Source organism: Schistocerca americana, chromosome 1 (genome assembly GCF_021461395.2).
Source record: "Schistocerca americana isolate TAMUIC-IGC-003095 chromosome 1, iqSchAmer2.1, whole genome shotgun sequence".
Lineage (NCBI taxonomy): Eukaryota > Metazoa > Arthropoda > Insecta > Orthoptera > Acrididae > Schistocerca > Schistocerca americana.
This window is the reverse complement of record NC_060119.1, coordinates 342,308,712-342,331,823: the sequence shown is the minus strand read 5'-3', so window position 1 is coordinate 342,331,823 and position 23,112 is coordinate 342,308,712. Positions and strand designations below refer to the sequence as shown.

The window sequence follows — 23,112 nt, the reverse complement described above, 5'->3', positions numbered from 1 at the left end:
TCAGGGATGGGACAGTGGTGTTCATACATTTATGGATGGTAGGAAAATGTGAGAATGTACGTTTGGAGCACAGTATTGAATGACAGTGAAACGTGGACTGTGAGAAAACTGGAACAGAAGTGAATCAAAGCATTTGACATGTAGTGTTACAGACGAATGTTGAAAATTAGGTGGACTGACAAGATAAGGAATGAGGAGGTTCCGCGCAGAATTTGAAGGGAAATGAATATGTGGATGGTTGGTTGGTTGGTTGGTTTGGGGAAGGAGACCAGACAGCGTGGTCATCGGTCTCATCGGATTAGGGAAGGATGGGGAAGGAAGTCGGCCGTGCCCTTTCAGAGGAACCATCCCGGCATTTGCCTGGAGTGATTTAGGGAAATCACGGAAAACCTAAATCAGGATGGCCGGACGCGGGATTGAACCGTCGTCCTCCCGAATGCGAGTCCAGCGTCTAACCACTGCGCCACCTCGCTCGGTAATATGTGGAAAACAGTGACAAGGAGAAGGAGCAGGGTGATAGGACATCTGTTAAGACATCAGGAAATGACTTCCATGGTACTAGAGGGAGCTATAGAGGGTAAAAACTATAGAGGAAGAGATTGGAATACATCCAGCACGTAATTGAGGACATTGGTTGCAAGTGCTGTTCTGAGATGAAGAGGTTGGCACACGAGAAGAATTTGTGGCAGGCCACATCAAACTTGTCGGAAGACTGATGACCCTCAAAAAGAAGCGAAAAGTGAGTAATCGAAACATAGGTCATCAGGGATGGAGAAGATGTCGGACAGATGGGATGCAAAGTGGCTGACTTTGCTCATATTGTCAGGTAAGGGGTGGTTGTCTTTGAGAAGTGGCTATAAGGTATGGAGTTATTGCCAGTGAGTTCAAGAAATGCTGTCCAGTACTTGCAAGAGTTAAGGGGAAGTACAGAGTTGAGTTTGGTGCAAGTCTGGCAGCAGTCACAGCATTTTCTTGCATTTAATAAGTTCGTGATATGTTTCTGTATTTGTCAGTGGTGTGTGTACACTCATTCTTGGAAGAGGAGTAGGGCTTGTGGGGGGAGGGTGGGGCTGTGAGGATACGTCTTGGTAGGTTCAATGGCTCTGAGCACTATGCAACTTAACTTCATGCCCGAGGCAGGATTCGACCCTGTTACAGTAGCGGTCGCTCGGCTCCAGACTGTAGCGCCTAGAACCGCACAGCCACTCCGGGCGGCTCTTGGTAGGAATATGGGTAGATATAGCATCTGACAAGGTCTGTTGTGGAAAGGATGTGGCGTGAGGAATACAGTCAGGTTGCTGGAAGGACAGTGGGTGGCTTCTAATTTGGGTTTTTATGGATTCCCAGTAGTCATTCCAGTTGGCGTGGGAGTAGTCTTGTTGGATAACTTTTCAGTGGAGGATGGGATGGGGTGCATGAGGATGAGGTCGTGTGGAGCAGATGATGAAGAGTACAGTTGGACGGTCGCTTCCAATCAGATATTCTGCAGTGGGGTGACCAAGGGGGCTGAGAGATGCTAGGATGACATCAGGGGCGATGTTGCTTCCAGGACAGGTGTGGTGTGGGATGAGAACAACGTCACCTTGTAGGGAGTCAGTAAGCTACTGCCACCACTGGAATTCTGTGGAGGATATACTATGGGCATTGAGGTCTGTGGCAAAAATATAGATGGGAAAGGTACGATCTGTGTGGATGAGGGAGTTATAGGTTCAAAAATGGCTCTGAACACTATGGCACTTAACATCTGTGGTCATCAGTCCCCTAGAACTTAGAACTACTTAAACCTAACTAACCTAAGGACATCACACACATCCATGCCCGAGGCAGGATTCGAACCTGTGACCGCAGCAGTCGTGCGGTCCCGGACTGAGCGCCTAGAACCGCTAGACCACCGCGGCCGGCGGAGTTGTAGGTGATGAGATGACTATGTCTGATGTAGATGGTGACAATGGTTAGGGTTTGGAAGAAGAGAATAAGGATAAGGTGTTTGGAGGAAGTATTGAATAAGGATTGTCGCCAAACAGGGATATTCTTATTGTGGCTGATTACTACTTCGACTCTGGCCAGGGGAAGGGGGTATCTGTGGAGTAGAGGATAGGAGGATACAGGGAGAGGTTCATATGGCGAGATAGAGTTGGGGGAACATTTCCTTAACGTTAAATGTATGGACGTTGTGCTGGAATGGTTTATGCTTTAAAATATGTTTATTGCTGGTGAAAGAGCAACTATTGTGTTTCAGGATTTTGTAGTGCTGTCGCACCATTATAAGGAATAAGACTGGTTGGTGTGGATGAGATCTGAGCAGGTTTGGACAAGGAAGGCAAGGTGGGTGAAGGTGATGTGGATTTGTTTTTAGGAGAAGATAGCTTGGGCGTTGAGATGAAAGAAGGTGTAGATAGCAAGGGAGATTTGTTGCAGGGCGTGTGGATGTTGGAATGTATGGTTGTTTTGGAGGGCGATTGAAATGAATTTTATAATATATTCAGCAGTGGGAATCAGGTAAAGGAACCTGTTGGGTTGCATAGGGGTACAACTGGGTAGATTAGGACAGTGAGCCCAGTTGTGGTAGGTTGTGGTTTAGCTTTGCGTTTCGCAGAGTAGGTGGGGAGGAAGTCATTGCAGGTGTTGTAGATAGGAGGGGGTGCTAGCTTAGGGCACTTTTTAAGAAAACGGAAGGCTGTGCAGTGTGGGCAGGTAGGTAGGTTTTTACAATCTGCAGTAATGTGATCGTTGTAATAGAGACACTTTTGACAGTGATAGAACTGACGATGGGATTTTGAGGATTCAATCTTGTGGCGGTGGTAGTAGAACAGGTCTCCCTCTTTAAGGACAAGGTTTATAGTCACGACAGATACAGGAAAGGTATGGGCAAGGCAGGTGAGACCAAGATCATTGTTGATCCGAAGGGCTTTTCGGACTTCTGAATCCAGATGCCACCTCTGCATACGTGATCTCAAGGTCGACTTTTGTCATCACTGAAATGAAGATGGGAAGTGGCAGGGGGTTCAGGTTGTTCGGCCCTGGACACTGAATGTGGTGGTGAGAAGTGTTAAGGAGACTTAGGAACCAAAGAATTTTGAAGAGGAGAGCAGTAACGGATATTGGGGTTTGGGGACTTCAGTAAAATGGAGTCTTTTCTTGTGATGATTTGTTGGATGTGGAGGCTTAGTAGGTATTTATTGATTTCGAGGATGAGGGGTTTGGGATTAAGGAACCTCGGATCAGCGATGGAGAGGATGAAGATGTGAATGCAGAACGTAAAACGAGATGAATACCTAATACTCATGGGGGACTGGAATTCAGTTGTAGGGAAGCAGTAGACGAAAAGGTTACAGGAGAATATGGCCTTGGGAGAAGGAATGAGATAGGAGAAAGAAGTGGGATACAGACGTACTAAGGAATGACGCGATACGTTTGAAGTTATCTTAGGCTGTAGTTACAGCAATAAATAATAGCTCAGTAGGCTTTAGATTTGAAGAGAAATGGACATCTATTAAAAGGACAATTACAGAATCTGAAAGGAAAACGTAGGTACAAATGGTTTAAATGGCTCTAAGTACTGTGAGACTTAACATCTGAGGCCATCAGTCCCCTATACTTACAACTAATTAAACCTAACTAACCTAAGGACATCACACACATCCATGCCCGAGGTAGATTCGAACCTGCGACCGAAGCAGCAGCGCAGTTCTGGACTGAAGCTCCTAGAATGGCTCGGCCACACCGGCCGGCTAACGCAGGCACAGAAGAAGGTAACTGCGAAGAAACTATGAGTAACAGAAGAAATCAGTTGATTGATGAAAGAAGAAAGTCACAAAAAATGTTCAGGGAAATTCAGGAATACAGAAATACAATTCTCTGAGGAATGAAAAGAATAGGAAGAATAGGAAGCTAAGACGAAATGACTGCATGGAAAATCTGAATAAATCGAAAAAGAAATGATTGTCAGCAGGACTGACTCAGCATACAGGAAAATCAAAACAACTTTCAGTGAAATTAAAAGCAAGTGTGGTAACAATACGAGTGCAACGGGAATTCCACTGTTAGATGCTAAGGAGAGAGCGGATAGGTGGAAATAATACATCGAAGGCCTCTCTGAGGGGGAAGATTTGTCTGATCCAATAGAAGAAAAAACAGGAGTCGATTTAGAAGAGATAGGCGATCTAGTATTAGAATCAGAGTTTAAAAGAACTTTAGAGGACGTCTTTGAAGGCAGAAGGGATAGATAATATTTCATCTGAATTTCTAAAATCGTTGGGGTAAGTGGCAACAAAATTACTATTCACGTTGCTGTGTAGAATGTATGATTCTGGCGACATACCATCTGACTTTCAGAAAAGCATCATCCACACAATTTCGAAGACGGAAAGAACTGACAAGTGCGAGAATTATCGCACAATCAGCTTAACAGCTCATGCATCCAAGGTGCTTACAAGAACAATACACAGAAGAATGGAAAAGAAAATTGGGAATGCGCTAGATGACGATCTATCTGGCTTTCGGAATAGTAAAGTCACGAGAGAGGCAATTCTGACGTAGAGGGTAATAATGGAAGCAAGACTAATGAAATACGAAGACACGTTCATAGAATTTGTCGACCTGGAAAAAGAGTTCGACAATGTAAAATGGTACAAACTGATCGGAATTCTGAGAAAAACAGGGGTAAGCTAAAGGAAGAGACGTTAGTGTACAATATGCACAAGAGCGAAGAGGGATTAATAGAGGTGTGCGACCAAGAAGAGATTGCTCAGATTTAAAAGGGTGTAAGACGTGGATGTATTCTTTCGCCCTTACTGTTCAGTCTATACATTGAAGAAGCAATGAAGGAAATAAAAGAAAAGTCCTGGAGTGTAATTAAGATATCTTGAATGTCTGAAATCTTATGGGGCTTAACTGCTAAAGTCATCAGTCCCTAAGCTTACACACTACTTAACCTAAATTATCATAAGGACAAACACACACACCCATGCCCGAGGGAGGACTCGAACCTCCGCTGGGACCAGCCGCACAGTCCGTGACTGCAGAGCCTTAGACTGCTCGGAGAGTGGAATTAAAATTCATGGTGAAAGCATATCAATGATACAATTGCTATCCTGCGTGAAAGTGAAGAAGAACTATACCACCTGCGGAATGTAATGAACAGTCTAATGACTGGATTGAGAGTAAATCGAAGAAAAATGAAAGTAATGAGAAATAGCAGAAATGAGAACAGCGAGAAACTTAACATCAGGACTTACGGTGATGAAGTTGAGGGATTCTACTACCTAGGTAGCAAAATAACCAATGACGGAAAGAGCAAAGAGGACATCAAAAGCAGACTAACAGTGGCAGAAAGGTCATTCCTGGCCAAGAGAAGTCTACTAGTATCAAACATAGGCCTTAGTTTGAGAGAGAAATTTTTGAGAAAGTACGTCTGGAGCACAGCATTGTGTGGTAATGAAACATGGAGTGTGGGGAAACCGGAACAGAGGAGATTTGAAGCATTTGAGATGTGGTGCTTAAGCCGAATATTAAAAATATGGTGGGCTGATAAGGAATGGAATGAGGAGATTACGCGCAGAATCGGAGAGGAAAGGAATATGTGGAAAACACGGAGAAGGAGAAGAGAGAGGATGATAGGACATCTGTTAAGACATCAGGGAATGACTAGAAGGAGCTGTAGAGGGCAAAAACTATAGAGGAAGGTAAAGATTAAAATACATCCAGCAAATCATTGAGCACATGGGTTGCAAGTGCTACGTTGAGATAAAGAGGTTTTCACAGGAGAGGAATTCGTGACGGGCCGCATCAAACCAGTAAGAAGACTGAAGACTCAAAAATAAAAAAAATAAAATGTGTGAAAACGAGAGAGATGTCAGTCGTTTGGTGTTTTGTAGGTTCCTTAGCGGCTGTTGGAGGGAAGGATGGTTGTGGGATAGCGGGTGACAGGATATGGCGTTCATGATTATCTGGGAGTTATGTAGGTCCTTCAACACAGCTGGTCGGTGCAGTGAGGCTCGATGAGGGGATGTTTGCGACATCATCTATATCATCTATTGCAACTGTTACTCGGCAGACGGTGACTTGTGCGGCAGTTGTGGAGGTGGCTGGTGAGTCGAAGCTGGAAGAGAAACGGTAGGGGAAGCTGGGGACATGCTGCTGCGGTAGAGCAGGACAGGTTAGATAGGAGGTAGGGCGGTTGGTTAAAGGTAATTTTCCATGTGGTGACAGTGAGTGCTGGATATGGAGAGGTGTAGGGTGGTGCATGATAATGAACACTGATGAATGGCATTGATTGTGGTGAGTGACAGGCGAAGACGCGCTGGTACGTCGGTGACGAGCTGTGGTGCAGTTGCGAACAATGAGAATGCATCCGATGTGACAGGGAAGGCAGTCGGTGACAGACTGCTAGCTATGGCTCCAAACAACTTGGATGGACAGTACAGCGTGAGAGGTAGGGAATATCTAAACCAAGAAACTGCAAGTTTAATCGACTCAGTTAGATAAAAACTAAACTAAACTCCTCCCGAACAGGCCATGAAGGCCCAACGGTACCGTCCGGCCGCCGTGTCACCCTCAGCCCATAGGCGTCACTGGATGCGGATATGGAGGGGCACGTGGGCAGCACACCGCTCTCTCGGCCGTATGTCAGTTTCCGAGACCGGAGCCGCTACTTATCAATCAAGTAGCTCCTCATTTTGCCTCACAAAGGCTGAGTGCACCCCACTTGCCAACAGCGCTCGGCAGACCGGATAGTTACCCATCCAAGTGCTAGCCCAGCCCGACAGCGCTTAACTTCGATGATCTGATGGGAACCGGTGTTACCACTGCGGCAAGGCCGTTGGTACTCAGTTAGATAAAGAAGACTAAAATATTATGGATAAGTGTTGAGTATTAGTGTAGCTACCAGACAGATTTAAAAAATTTAAACGTTATCTCCGGACTGGATTCTAATTTATAAAAGAATATGAGGCAAAATATTTGTTCCTTTATTGACGCTATTAACTACACTGTATCTTACATCCAATCAACTAACAAGAATTCTGTCTGATTAATGCAGTCAACAAAGGAACTATGACTTCACTTAAGAGATTAAAAATTTAATGATATTTATCTTTCATGCAGTAGAAGGAATTACCAATGACCATAAACTGGAAAAATGCTGTGGGGTTTCGTTCCTAGATCCTCAAGCAATAAAGGAAATTTCTTGACTCATGTGGAGTTCCGTACGTCCATCACTGAAGATTCCCACAGCCATCATTAATTCCGTTATGCGATTCTGCCTCTAACCTGTTGCCACCGGTATTGGAAATACCGGGTGATCAAAAAGTCAGTATGACTTTGAAAACCGAATAAATCTCGGAATAATGTAGATAGAGAGGTACAAATTGACACACATGCTTGGAAGGACGTGGGGTTTCATTAGAACCGAAAAAGTACGAAAGTTCAAAAAATTTCCGAGAGATGGTGCTTCATCTGATCAGAATACCAATAATTAGCATAACAAAGTAAGACAAAACAAAGATGATGTTCTTTACAGGAAATGCTCAATATGTCCACCATCATTCCTCAACAATAGTTGTAGTCGAGGAATAATGTTGTGAACAGCAATGTAAAGCATGTCCGGAGTTATGGTGAGGCATTGGCGTCGGATGTTGTCTTTCAGCATCCCTAGAGATGTCGGTCGATCACGATACACTTGCGACTTCAGGTAACCCCAAAGCCAATAATCGCACGGACTGAGGTCTGGGGACCTGGGAAGCCAAGCATGACGAAAGTGGCGGCTGACCACACGATCATCACCAAACGACATGTGCGAGAGATCTTTCACGCGTCTAGCAATATGGGGTGGTGCGTCATCCTTCATAAACATCGTACGTTCCAGCAGGTGTTTATCAGCCAGGATGGGGATGATGCGATTCTGTAACATATCGGCGTACTTCTCACCCGTCACGGTAGCAGTTACAAAACCAGAATCACGCAATTCCTCGAAGAAAAAAGGCCCGATAACGGTAGATGTGGTAAATTCAACCCATACCGTGACTTTCTCGTCATGCGGTGGAGTTTCCACGACAGTTCTAGGATTTTCGGTTGCCGAAATTCTGCAGTTGTGGGCGTTGACAGACCCTCGGAGCGTGAAATGAGCGTAGTCGGTCCACAACACGTTACTCAACCAATCGTCATCTTCCGCCATCTTTTGAAACGCCCACACCGCAAATGCCCTCCGCTTCACTAAATCGCCAGGTAACAGTTCATGATGCCGACGGATTTTGTACGGATAGCATCGGAGGGTAAGCCTAAGTGCCAACCATACAGTAGTGTATGGAATGCCGGTGCGACGTGCGACTGCACTAGCGTTGACTTCCCCATGCATAGACGAACCCGCTACAGTCTCTATTTCTTCCTGAACTGTCTCAGCAGCATTATGCTTTGTGCTCGGTCGGCCACAACGGGGTCTATCGCCTAAACAACCCGTCGCTTCGAACTGCGAAATCATTCTCGCCACAGCTGCATTTGTCAACGGACCTTTACCCGTTCGAGCCGGCCGAAGTGGCCGTGCGGTTAAAGGCGCTGCAGTCTGGAACCGCAAGACCGCTACGGTCGCAGGTTCGAATCCTGCCTCGGGCATGGATGTTTGTGATGTCCTTAGGTTGGTTAGGTTTAACTAGTTCTAAGTTCTAGGGGACTAATGACCTCAGGAGTTGAGTCCCATAGTGCTCAGAGCCATTTGAACCATTTTTACCGTTCGAATCCCCTTCCTATGGCGATAGCATCGTAACGCTGAACTAGCACATTCCCCATTCTGATAATACAGCTTCACTAAAAGCGCCTTTTCAGGTAACGTCAACATGCTGCGACTGCTGGCGCATCTGATTCTCTCTCTCATTACAGCTCCTTTTATACACGATTGTCATGCGCAGTCACAGACCTTTTGCTGTCCAGCGCCATCTGTCGAACATTTTGTGAACTTTGTTTTTTTTTTTGTTCTAATAAAACCCCATGTCATTCCAAGCATGTGAGTCAATTTTTACCTCTCTATCTACATTATTCCGTGGTTTACTAAGTTCTCAAATTTATACTGAAGTTTTGATCGTCCGGTACATGTTCTTAATCTAGTATTAAGGCACGGACTCGCTGCAACAGTTCTTAAATCTCATGAAGTCCATACATTAAAACCTGAGGTTTACAGTGGAAGAACAAAAGGAAAGTAAGTTGCCATTTTTCAGCGTGTTGATTGAGCGGAAATCGAATGGTCGTAATGTTCTTTAAAAAGAAATAAAATCTTTTGGATACTTAGTAAAACTATTCTGCTATGAATGGAATACACTGAATGATGATAAGTGCATACAAATGTATATATTGTCTTACCTCTAAAGCAGTACAGTGGAATGCAATATATTCTGGGCTCTCATAACAGGAATAAAATGTTGGCTACAGACTCAGCGGCGTGGAATGCTGGCCATAACATTTTGAAATGAACATGAAATTCTTTTGGCTGATAAATTAAAACATTAGAGGAAAATCCAACTTCTCTGAAAAACATATGACATGAACAGGGAGGCGGTACTGAATGTGGTAAATTACTAACACTGATTTTTTTTAGCAAAATTATATTGCAAGGTAAGTTTGTCTTTTCAAAAAGTCTGACAATTTAAGTTGCATTAGTCACAGAAATACAACATATTTACTAACTGTTTACGAACAATGGTATCTAACCTCATTAAACCAGCATAAATGCAAATCTTCAAATTACATACAGCTCTGTTAACAAACAAGCATTACGAAAGTTAAATATGTAACAAGCCTTTTTATCAGTCAGTTTACGTACATTCTGGGGTTACTCAACAACTGCCAACTCATTTACACTAATGCGCCTGCAAAACGAATATCATAATTATTTAACATCTTCACCTCGCTTGTGAGAATTGCTTCCATGTTCTCATAATTCCTATATTAATCTAACACTTGGTGTCTTCACAGAGCACACCACAAAAACTGCCTACTCTATCGTCTTTCGCTCTCAGACAGCTAGCTACAACTGTGCGCCAAGCGCTCATTTACTCAAACATTACAGTCTCAGACCAGAAACAGTATCTTTGGCTCTGCGGTCGTTCACAGTCAGCGATCCGCATTATAAAGCCTATCAGAGATGTACATCGTTTATAGTATACTAGTTTCATTTTAGTTTACATTAATATTATTATCATATTATAAAGCCTATCAGAGGTATACATCGTTTATAGTACACTAGTTTTATTTTAGTTTACATTATTATTATTATGGTAATCGAGTGTCACATACAAGTGTGCCCCAGTAGACTCTTTTCATGGCCAGTAAGGAGATTTGGTGTATAGGCAGATAATCAAGATAAGAAACATTGGCGAATCGTATCACTCGTACTGAAACATGTTTGTAAAAAGAAAAGAAAGGAAATCAAGAATACTAATGACAAAGCGAGCTTTTCAGAAAAAGAAACGCTTATTATGCAGCAAAATAAGGTTGGAGTGAAGGAGAACGTTGCTTAACTGTGTCCTGTGGAGCAGTTTTCTGTATGCCTGTTGAAGCTGGACGTAGGAGAAGAGAGAGGTAGACAGAGATGGCTTTTTTAGGGGGGGATTGAGAAAATAAAATTGTGAAAAAAGTGAAGAACAGTGAAGCAGTGGAGGCAACAAAGAAATCTTCTAAATCTGGTTGAGAAAGAGAAAGTATCTGGGTAACACATCTATTGTGATGAAAAGAAATTCACACAACAGCTATCGAAAGTACAGTGGCGGGACAGAGAAATGCCGAACAAGTCGAGACGAACTTTCGCTCTGAGGGTTCCACACAGACTTAATAACGTATACAGATAATTCAACCATAGGTTCTGATGAATGGTATTGCTAGTATTAAAATATTTTACGTAAGTGGCCGTATCTTTCGATAGCGTTGACTTAGAAGCGTAAATCTTTTACACAGCCGCGGGACCGTAGACCTTACCGTTTGGCATAAATTTCAACTTTATGCATCTACCCATTCCTGAGGAAAAGGTGTCATAAAAGACGGACTGGCAGACAGATGGACAACACGCTGATACTATGAGGGTTCCGTTTATACCGACTGACGCACAGAATCATAAAAATAGGTAGGAGAGGAATAAAAATGCTGAATTAAGCGAAAAGAGCAAGATATAGTTGGCCGAGCGTTCTAAGGCGCTGCAGTCATGGAGTGTGCGGTTGGTCCCGGCGGAGGTTCGAGTCCTACCTCGGGCATGGGTGTGTGTGTTTGTCCTTAGGATAATTTAGGTTAAGTAGTGTGTAAGCTTAGGGACTGATGGCCTTAGCAGTTAAGTCCCATAAGATTTCACACACATTTGAACAAGATATAGTTGCCCTGAAACATGATCGAATAGAGACCTGTCAAAAATCAGAACCACTAAAGGTGACGATGTTTAATTGGTACGTAGTATTGAAAGGTGTAGCGTAATATAGGAAGAATTGAAGAGCATTATCAAAGAGGCCAAAAAACTTAACCAAAATACCAGAATGGACAGCGAGGAATTCAAATGCAGATACAAGTAAGCGACATTTGGCAAGTCATTTTTCAGTTCCACGGTAATGGTATTTACACCGTAGAAACCGTGCTGGCTCCAAACAGCAGTGCATTACTCGTCGACATCTCACAGTTGGCATGTAGGAGCTACCCGAGAGGCCTCTATTTTGACTGACTGTGGCTGAGGACCAACTGGCCACCCACAGCTGATCGTGGGGGTGACACGGAAGACCACTCATTCGTCGCGGTCACGGCCTTGCTGCGCTGCCAGCGAGAGTGCGGCTTACGGTAGGTCGGTTCCCGGAAGTACCTACGTACGAATTCAATACACGCCGCTACTCGCGCCGCGCGCTCTATATTTGCAGGCGTGCGCAGCTCTGTGGCGGGCGTGTAACGCACGGTGTGTACCAGAGTTGGAGACTCGACTTGTGGCCTGACATTTGGCACACCAGCTGACCCACACTGCCTAGGTATATTTCACTGTAACTGTTGCCCTTCTTATATTATCTGGTTCTTAATCCTCGAGTTTCAACCTTTTTCGCTATCAGTTCGTGAAACTGATAGCAGTAACTAGAAAATTGAGAGGTACAACGGCTAATCGATGAAATCATCCTTTTAGGTCTCTCGGCTTCTGCACGATTCGGTTTTAACTGGTGAAGTTCATCTCACTGATGTTGACAGTTGTCTCCTGAATATCTTCTTAGGATTTTTCCATAAAAAGGTCTTTCTTACGCAGCCGTTATGCGGTATGAGGTGTCAGATTAATTTATTTTTTCCTCTTTCGTGAAACAGCCTCTTTCTTTATAGTTTATTGTAGAATTACGGAACTGCAGATCCGCCTATTATGCAAACAACTGTTTTTATACATCTCAAACATGTTTCAGCATCTCAGTGTTTACATTTATACTTTCATCAGGTTCTCTAAAATGCAATCACGTTTAAGTACAAATGTTTGTTATGGAATCAGGTCTAAAACAGTTTATGTCTGGTGTGGCTGTTATCTTACTCCCTACGTTCTTGTGATTCATAGGATCTTTTTTACATAACTGCGTACCGGTAGCTCGTCTTCTGCACGTAAATGACGTTACTGTAAATTTGGATGGCGGCTTAACAAATCCCAATATCTACGAGGGCAGTTCAACAAGTAATGAAACACATTTTTTTCTGAAACAGGGGTTGTTTTATTCAGCATTGCAGTACACCAGGTTATTCCCCAATCTTTTAGCTACACAACACTATTTTTCAACGTAATCTCCATTCAATGCTACGGCCTTACGCCACCTTGAAATGAGAGCCTGTATGCCTGCACGGTACCATTCCATTGGTCGATGTCGGAGCCAACGTCGTACTGCATCAATAACTTCTTCATCATCCGCGTAGTGCCTCCCACGGATTGCGTCCTTCATTGGGCCAATCATATGGAAATCCGACGGTGCGAGATCGGGGCTGTAGGGTGCATGAGGAAGAACAGTCCACTGAAGTTTTGTGAGCTCCTCTCAGGTGCGAAGACTTGTGTGAGGTCTTGCGTTGTCATGAAGAAGGAGAAGTTCGTTCAGATTTTTGTGCCTACGAACACGCTGAAGTCGTTTCTTCAATTTCTGAAGAGTAGCACAATACACTTCAGGGTTGATCGTTTGACCATGGGGAAGGACATCGAACAGAATAACCCCTTCAGCGTCCCAGAAGACTGTAACCACGACTTTACCGGCTGAGGGTATGGCTTTAAACTTTTTCTTGGTAGGGGAGTGGATGTGGCGCCACTCCATTGATTGCCGTTTTGTTTCAGGTTCGAAGTGATGAACCCATGTTTCATCGCCTGTAACAATCTTTGACAAGAAATTGTCACCCTCAGCCACATGACGAGCAAGCAATTCTGCACAGATGGTTCTCCTTTGCTCTTTATGGTGTTCGGTTAGACAACGAGGGACCCAGCGGGAACAAACCTTTGAATATCCCAACTGGTGAACAATTGTGACAGCATTACCAACAGAGATGTCAAGTTGAGCACTGAGTTGTTTGATGGTGATCCGTCGATCATCTCGAACGAGTGTGTTCGCACGCTCCGCCATTGCAGGAATCACAGCTGTGCACGGCCGGCCCGCACGCGGGAGATCAGACAGTCTTGCTTGACCTTGCGGCGATGATGACACACGCTTTGCCCAACGACTCACCGTGCTCTTGTCCACTGCCAGATCACCGTAGACATTCTGCAAGCGCCAATGAATATCTGAGATGCTCTGGTTTTCCGTCAAAAGAAACTCGATCACTGCCCGTTGTTTGCAACGCACATCCGTTACAGACGCCATTTTAACAGCTCCGTACAGCGCTACCACCTGTCGGAAGTCAATGAAACTATACGAGACGAAGCGGGAATGTTTGAAAATATTCCACAAGAAATTTCCGGTTTTTTCAACCAAAATTGGCCGAGAAAAAAAATGTGTTGCATTACTTATTGAACTGCCCTCGTATAAAACAAATATTATTTTGTAAGACTTTTCGCGACTATATTACACGATTACTTACAGTTATTTTAGACGTATCTGTCCTCATCTATGGTGGAAATGATACTGAAACCAGATACATGTTTCTGAGGAACTCGCAAGTTACACTTTTTGCGCTTCCATGGCCGCTCGAGAACACATTTATTTGTACAGAAACGACGTACCATTTGCCGCACCAGCCCCTTTGCCCCTCTGCCCTCAAACATTAGCTGAGTTCTTGGAAAAACCTGTAAAAATAAGTCCAAATTTAGTGAGCATGGAAACTGACTATTTTCGCTACTAACTATGACACACCCTGCGCACAAATTCGGCACTAGGCGCACCTATGGGGCCCGTCTCGTCTTGGCATCCTAAGCTACCGCTTGCTTCGTTGTGGTCTTAAATCCGCTCAGCGGACTTCACAAAACACTATGTTTATGTTGCTGCTGGGTGTCTAATCCCAGTTGATGTGCCCTTGTTTTCCTACCACACCAACGCCAAATTTTAATTTCGTTTACTTTCTTTACTCCCTTGTGTGTCCGTTCCACAGCTTGTGTCGGTTTCTTTGCATCTTTCCTTCAAAGCATTAAAGTGCGTAGAGAAGTGTAATCTATACTACTATATAAAGAGTAATTGTGGTTTAAAATTGTTACCAAAAATCTCGAAAAGTTCTTGATTGATTTACTTAAGTTTTTTTCAGTTATATTCTGACGGACACGGACTACATTTTTAACATATATATAACAGGCAATGGTTTTAAGCAAAAATCTCGGAGAGTTATTGACCGATTTACTTCAGATTTTTACACGACACTCTAATAAATGTTTGGGCAGGCATATGGTACATATTTTTCAATATATATGGTACATAAATATGTATACATAAAATCTGTATTTCTTTATAAGACAAATCGTTGTTACCAAAAATTTCGAAAGGGCTTCTGATCGATTTACTTCGAATTCTCACTTGATTAAACACATAAGTGTACACACACACACACACACACACACACACACACACACACACACATACACACACACACACACACACACACACACACACACACACACACTGTTTTTACACTATAGTCCAGTGAACTTTTCGACGGACATAGACTAATACGATATATAAATATATATGTAATCTATAAAAGGGAAGGTTATTAGCAAAAACGTCCAAATATTTTTGACCAATGTATCTGAAATATTTACACGATGCTCTAATAAAAATTTGAACAGGCGTAGTCTGTTTATATATATATATATATATATATATATATATATATATATATATATATATATGGAACATAAGGGCAAACAGATTAGCAAAAATCTCTAAAAGTTCTGGACCGATTTAATTCAAATGTTTACACGACATTGTAATACATTTTCGGATGGACGTAGGCTATATATTTCTTTAATATGTACCGTATAGAAATGTATACGACGAATAGAGCCTATGTATTTATTAAAACGACAATGCAGAGATTATCTGTTAAAACCGACTACAAGAAAGGAGGTGTTGTCCTGTGAAAATGTATGATTTCCTTTTCTTTTGTAGTCAGTTTTAACTTAAAAGTAATATTACCCAAGTGACACTCACCGGTGCCGATACACTTGGAATTGTTGTAGCCTAGGTCAAAATATAAGGCACGTATTTTTTTATACATGCCCATATGGTCGTTGAAGTGGTGAAAACCCAGCTGAAGTAAATGCGGTTGTTATCTTTCTGAGCACACACCGTTGAAACAGTAGAAGATATAACAAAAGTGTTGAAATATAATTTCCATGGTTGCTCTGTACTTCACAAATATGCAACCACATCTTTAAGCATTTTCATGTATTTCGAAATTCTCCCCCTACACCTCACGATTTTTGAAACGTCAAAAACTTTATGTGTAGTAAATCTAATAGAACATTTAACAACAAATTCAACCATATATGTTAAAGTTACACCCCAAAGTCGCAGTATTCAGATATAAGTTGCAAGAACCCACTCACTATACGCGCGCTCTATCCGCCATATGACGTTCATCATACACGGCGACAGTGTTGTTTGCACTTTCATAGTGTAATCACACAAGACAGGCCCCTGAAGTATTTAATTGAAACAATAAGGTCACGCTCTCTGTCGAGTCCGGTAATAACCAAGGTACAGGTGGCGAGATGCTATTCTCGTTTTGTTTTTCTGTGGTCTTTGGTTTATTTCCTTGTTGTTTCTTATGTTTCATTTCTTTGGTTGCTTGGTTTTGGATATTATGTTTGATATCTACTACTTATATTTATTTTACTTTATTTAGACTGTGTTGTATTATCTCTGATAGTCAGTGCAATGATGATGGAACGCTATGTTACCTATCCCAAAGAAGTGCTGCATACATGTACACATTATGCACCACACACATCTAATTATTGCAAATATGATTGCACAATTTCCCGCATGTATCACAATTTTTAAAGCAATAACACATTTATCGGGGTTTTCTGTGATGTATCCACTCTTGAACCACGCATACTTAAAAATGTTCACAAATCGAGGTTATGAAAACAGACTCTGAATCAGGGATTGGGGAAGAGGAGGAAATGAAGAGCGATTAGGACATATATACGATTACCATACAAATTTAGCATTTCCGAAGCTTTGCCGTGTTCGCTGGTCGTACATAATCTCTTTTCCTTCCATTAATGCCTTGCAGTATGTGTAAGATTTCTTCCGTCGTAAAGTTTTGTTATAGGCTGTGGGTAAATGTTAGTATTTCATTGTAGAATTTACACATACGATTTTCTTTCATTGCACGACAGTCTTGTGATTTTTATCCGTACCACATCTCCATGGTTCCTAATTACGTTGTTTGCTGTTCCACAAGAGTGCAGCCTATGGGTGCATACCTAAAAAATTTTAATTAAGTGTGTTCACATATTTCTGTCTTACTTCATTATCAGTGAACTTTCTCTTTTTAATTTCTGTATTTTACTTCGCCTTTGCGATTCTTCTGTTCTTAGCCAGTAGTCTTCAGACACCCTTCAATTACTGCACTAATCAAGTCTCGTAGATCATTTACTTGCTTTAGAGTTCTTATTTGGAAATTTCGAGTGTTTGTATTGAAGGATATATCTTGCTCATTAGTCGAGCACTACGATTCTCCACGCTGTTTGAATCACTTATGTGAAGAAAGGAAACATCTTACAACCCATACGCTTTGCGCAGCGGAGGCCTCAGTCTAAATTTCAACAAGACAATACGCCCTTCTCCTGAATGTCGAGATGATCTACATCACAACAAGCTAGTCGAGGTAGTGAAATGTTTACGCTGCGAAATGTACGCCGAATAAGAAGCGGAGAAAATAAATTAGATTTGACGTAAAATGCCTGTTTGTCTTTCAACTTGAAAGTAAGAAAAACTTAAAATAACTACTAAATCGAGGTAGTTGACAGTTTAGTATACGATTGAAATTGATAGTAGATATGAAACCCAAAATTATAATAAATTATACAGAATACTAGCGTAAAATGGAAAAGACTCCTTAAAAACAATAAAAACCAAAAGCGAAGACAAGGGACTCGTTGGAACCGAAGTCACTTAAAATGAATGGGTAAATCGGTTGTGGCCATTGGTGTATAGGGTATGAGGCATTAAATCTAGGTATTAAGAATAGTGGTAATCATTTTCCTCGATTTAAATCTAGACGCTCGTTACACCTTCTTATATTTTTAAAATCATTTCAAGGCGCTTTACCTTTGCTTTGGGATAACGCTCGAAATACATACATCAAAAAAAGTTTTGCATCACCCCGTTCCAAGAACTTCTGAAGATAGACGTTGACTGTGGATATTGTATCACAAAAACAGTCCCTTTAACTGTTCCGAGATGTCACTAAACCCGCTCACGTCACTAATCGTGCGGTCCTCCCTCAGGCATGGGTGTGAGTGTTGTTCTTAGCGTTAAGTTCGTTTAAGTAGTGTGTGAGTCTAGGGACCGATGACTTCAGCAGACCCGCTCATAGATGTAAACAACCATGCATTAGCAGTGTCTATTAGACGTAGCGTTCGACAACCGATCAGTTCCAGTCATTCCGCCAGGAAAGAGGCACACGCCTCGTGTTGTCTGTAGTTCAACCACGCCTAGACGGTCAATGCCACGGTTCGATCGCATCCGCATTGTTACTTTGTGCCAGGAAGGGCAGAACCCCCTTTTTGCTTAGATATCTTACGTGCCACCGCACGGTCAGATAGTAGACGCTGTTTCTGTCGGCTACGTGGCATGGCGGTCGCTACAGATGGAGGAGTGGGATGGGTTGTAGCCACAGCTTCCTGCTCCTCAGCAGAACAAGGGTCATCTAATGCGGTTCCAGTCACTAAGGCGGAATCATACTGTGGAGCTGCCAATGAACCGGTAATACTTGGTCGCTTATTTTATTCTCTTCGGGAGTTGCTGTAGGAGACAAATTCGGGAAACCTTCGAAGGCTAAAGACGAAGGACCAGACTGTAACGGCGGACACAAAGGCGAAGGGGGGGGGGGGGGGGGACTCCGCTCCCTACCCACACACAGGCAGCTCAGAAGGAACCGAACCACTTCGCGAGCAGGAGGGATGCTGGAGATAACTTCTTCGCCACTCACCGTACCACGGACGGGATGTATCTTACAAGGGAACCTCCCCATCGCACCCCCCTCAGATTTAGTTATAAGTTGGTACAGTGGATAGGCCTTGAAAAACTGAACACAGATCAATTGAGAAAACAGGAAGAATTTGTGTGGAACTGTGAAAAAATAAGCAAAATGTACAAACTGAGTAGTTTATGGCAAGATATGTAACATCAATGACATCGAAACCGCAGGAGCGCCGTGGTCTAGTGGTAACGTGAGCAGCTGCGGAACGAAAGGTCCTTGGTTCAAATCTTCCAACGAGTGAAAACTTTAAGTTTTTATTTTCAGTTTATGTGACAAACTCTTATGTTTTCATCACTTTTTTGGGAGTGATTATCACATCCACAAGAAAACCTAAATCGGGCAAGGTAGAAGAATCTTTTTACCCATTCGCCAAGTGTACAAGTTAGGTGGGTCGACAACATATTCCTGTCATGTGACGCACATGCCGTCACCAGTGTCGTATAGAATATATCAGATGTGTTTTCCTGTGGAGGAATCGGTTGACCTATGACCTTGCGATCAAATGTTTTCGGTTCCGATTGGAGAGGCACGTCCTTTCGTCTACTAATCGCACGGTTTTGCGATGCGGTCGCAAAACACAGACACTAAACTTATTACAGTGAACAGAGACGTCAATGAACGAACGGACAGATAATAACTACGCAAAAATAAAGAAAGTAAAATTTTCACTCGTGGGAAGACTTGAACCAAGAATCTCGCCTTTTGCAGCTGCTCACGCTACCACCGGACCACGGCGTACCGGAGCAAAGAGTCTCCTTGATGTTGCCTATGTGGCGCATGGACTACTCAGTTTGTATATTTTGCTTATTTTTTCATAGTTCTACACAACTTCTTCCTATTTTCCCAATTGATCTGTGTTCAGTTTATCAAGGCCTATCCACTGTGCCAAGTTATAACTAAATCTGAGGGGGGTGCGATGGGAAGGTTCCCTTGTTAGCATCGAGAGAAGCAGGGGTCATAGTCGATGCGGAGGAGACTGGGGCAGAAGGCACAGCCAAATCCTCACCCTCACCATCTTCAGAGCGACGTCACTTGTTTGTCCGACCGCTGCGGTCGCAGGTTCGAATCCTGCCTCGGGCGTGGATGTGTGTGATGTCCTTAGGTTAGTTCGGTTTAAGTAGTTCTAAGTTCTAGGGGACTGATGACCAATAGTGCTCAGAGCCATTTTTTGTTTGTCGCTGTTACATGTTCAGTCCTGGGGCAATAGGATTCTGAACTTGTCTCGGTGGTAAAGGTGGATATTCATTTACACGATTATCGGAACTTACTTTATGCTCACTATGATCCGAAGCAGAAGTAGATACGACATCGGGAGTGGGAGGAACAAGATCAGCAACCGTCAATTTGCGACGTTGCACTAAAGACGGCTTTAATACAAATACCCTCCGCGAGCAATTAAATCGAACAGGTTTCCTCTTGACCAGTATACTGACACCCACGTGATAACCATACACATGCAAACGTGATGGAATATTGCGTTTGACATGCATTTCCAAGGAACGAATGCCACTATAACATTGTAATCTGTGATGAATAGACCAACGTTCACGACGGACGTTTTTCACGTTACCGCAAGGAGTCAATATGTCCTTTAGAAAATTGTCATCATCTTCCGGCGGGAGGTTGAACACTCGAACATTGGTACAGACAATTTCAGCATCTGCTAGTGACACCATACTAACGGTATTATCGCGATGCTTGAACGGGCCCTGAGAACCATGTCGCGACGGTAATCTTTCAACGTGAAGTGGATCCACAAATTTCCCCTGAAACACGTACTCGTCTGCTTCAAAATAAACGGAGTGGACCTGATCATAGTTCACATTAATTGTATCGACAAGCCAATTGTGGATTTCTAGAGACCCGGACTGCACGTGTCTCGTTGTTTTATCTAAAATGAAGCTCACAGGACCTTTTCGTGGAATACACGTGAAAACCATGGTGGCCATAGCGGAGCGGCCGACGTCGCTGCAAGTAGACGAACAGAAACATACAGTAAGGCGGAGCGGAGGCGCTACGACTCACTCGGCTGACAGAACAACATTAACGAGGAAAACTTCTCACAAGCGACGCTGTGGCAAGTGAAATGAACCTTTCCGCTCGGTTCTCGAAGCGGAACTTATTGCCCCGCCCTCTTTGACAAAGCTGTAGGCAGAATGAGGGTGACTTCTTATGCTAGAGCTCTTCGGCTTATTATTAATTAAAATTTTACGGGTGTCGGGTTTCGAACTCAGGACTGATGACGTTTTGAATCAAAGAAGTTACCCCTACGTGGTGGACGTACTCTCTCTTAATACGTAATAATGGGTGTGGGATACTTTTTATACTACCCTATTTTGTCGAAAATTGACATGTTTAGAAATGTTTCTGTAGACTATAATGTCCATAACTGAGACATATTTGAACTATGTTTATTCGGATATAACCATGACCGGTTTCGGATTTGTTACAAATCCATCTTTAGCTGGTTGTTGCACGTTTAATTTGTTTCCTTGGAGGGGCCTCGTTTTCTATCTGTTATTGATTTGCTGCTCTAGACAGAAAGTTTTTTGTTCACTATTTGGTAAAATTTACGATAGATTTCTGTATGATCTCCATCAAACCGCTTATGAAAATTTCTAAAGATATTAAAACGTGTAATGTGATGAAATCTTAGGTGCTGTATGCTTCGGTGTGACGAATCGCCCTGTGTTTTTATTGTGAATTTTGAAATTAACAGCCGGCCGTGGTGACCGAGCGGTTCTAGGTGCTACAGTCCGGAACCGCGCGACCGCTACGGTCGCAGGTTCGAATCCTGCCTCGGGCATGGATGTGAGTGATGTCTTTAGGTTAGTTAGGTTTAAGTAGTTCTAGGGGACTGATGACCTCAGCACTTAAGTCCCATAGTGCTCAGAGCCATTTGAACCATTTTTTTTAATTGACACATTTGTCGACGAGCACTATGTGAGTGCTGTTCAATTCCTTGAGAAACAGATTCACCACGCCATCCTCTGTTTAATGGCAGCACACATGATAAACATTAAACAAAGAATGATGTGGTGTAAGGCGTTTTTCAAGGAACTGAATGGCACACGTATAGTGCACGTCCACAAATGTGTTAATTTCGAAATTCTCGACAAAAACATACAGTGAGATTTTCTCATAAGGAAGCTGCAGCTTCTCCGCAATTCACGTTTTAATAACTTTAAAAAATTTTCAGAAATAGTTTCATAGAGGTCATAAGAAACTTTAGCAAACAGTGAACAAAAAACTTTCGTCTAGCCTAGTGCAGCAAACCAACAACGGATACAAAACGAGGCTCCACCAAGAAAGCAAAGTGAAACGTGTAACAACCATCTGAAGATGAGTTTGTAAATATCAAATCAGGTCGTTGTTTGATCCAAATAAATTTTATTAATCCATACTTGTGGCATGTTTCTGGTTCCATTGTAAAACTTTTTATACCTTTTACTACACAGATGACGTAAATTTCGTAATGTAAGACTTAATCTTGAAGTGCAAAATGATGATGACGGCAGGACATGGTATGCCGAATATACACTCCTGGCCATTAAAGTTGCTACACCAAGGAGAAATGCAGATGATAAACGGGTATTCATTGGACAGATATATTATACTAGAAATGACATGTGATTACATTTTCACGCAATTTGAGTGCATAGATCCAGAGAAATCAGTACCCAGAACAACCACCTCTGGCCCTAATAACGACCTTGGTACTCCTGGGCATCGAGTCAAACAGAGCTTGGATGGCGTGTACAGGTGCAGCCGCCCATGCAGCTTCAACACGATACCACAGTTCATCACGAGTAGTAATTGGCGTATTGTGATGAGCCAGTTGCTCGGCCACCATTGACCAGATGTTTTCAATTAGTGAGAGATCCGAAGAATGTGCTGGCTCGGGCAGCAGTCGAACATTTTCTGCATCCAGAAAGGCCCGTACAGAACCTGCAACATGCGGTCGTGCATTATCCTGCTGAAATGTAGGGTTTCGCAGGGATCGAATGATGGGGAGAGCCACGGGTCGTAACACATCTGAAATGTAACGTCCACTGTTCAAAGTGCCGTCAGTGCGAACAAGAGGTGACCGAGACGTGTAACCAATGGTACCCCATACCATCACGCCGCGTGATACGCCAGTATGGCGATGACGAATACACACTTCCAATGTGCGTTCACCGCGATGTCGCCAAACACGGATGCGACCATCATGATGCTGTAAACAGAACCTGAATTAATCCGTAAAAATGGCGTTTTGCCATTCGTGCACCTAGTTTCGTCGTTGAGTACACCATCGCAGGCGGTCCTGTTTGTGATGCAGCGTCAAGGGTAACCGCAGCCAAGGACTTCGAGCTGATAGTCCATGCTGCTGCAAACGTCGTCGAACTGTTCGTGCACATGGTTGTTGTCTTGCAATCGTCCCCATCTGTTGACCCAGAGATCGAGACGTGG

The 23,112-nt window shown here is 43.0% G+C and overlaps 1 pseudogene; it reads right to left on the bottom strand.

Moving 5' to 3' along the window:
• Positions 1-6,707: 6,707 nt before the first annotated feature.
• Positions 6,708-6,825, bottom strand: LOC124552320 (annotated as a pseudogene).
• Positions 6,826-23,112: the final 16,287 nt, after the last annotated feature.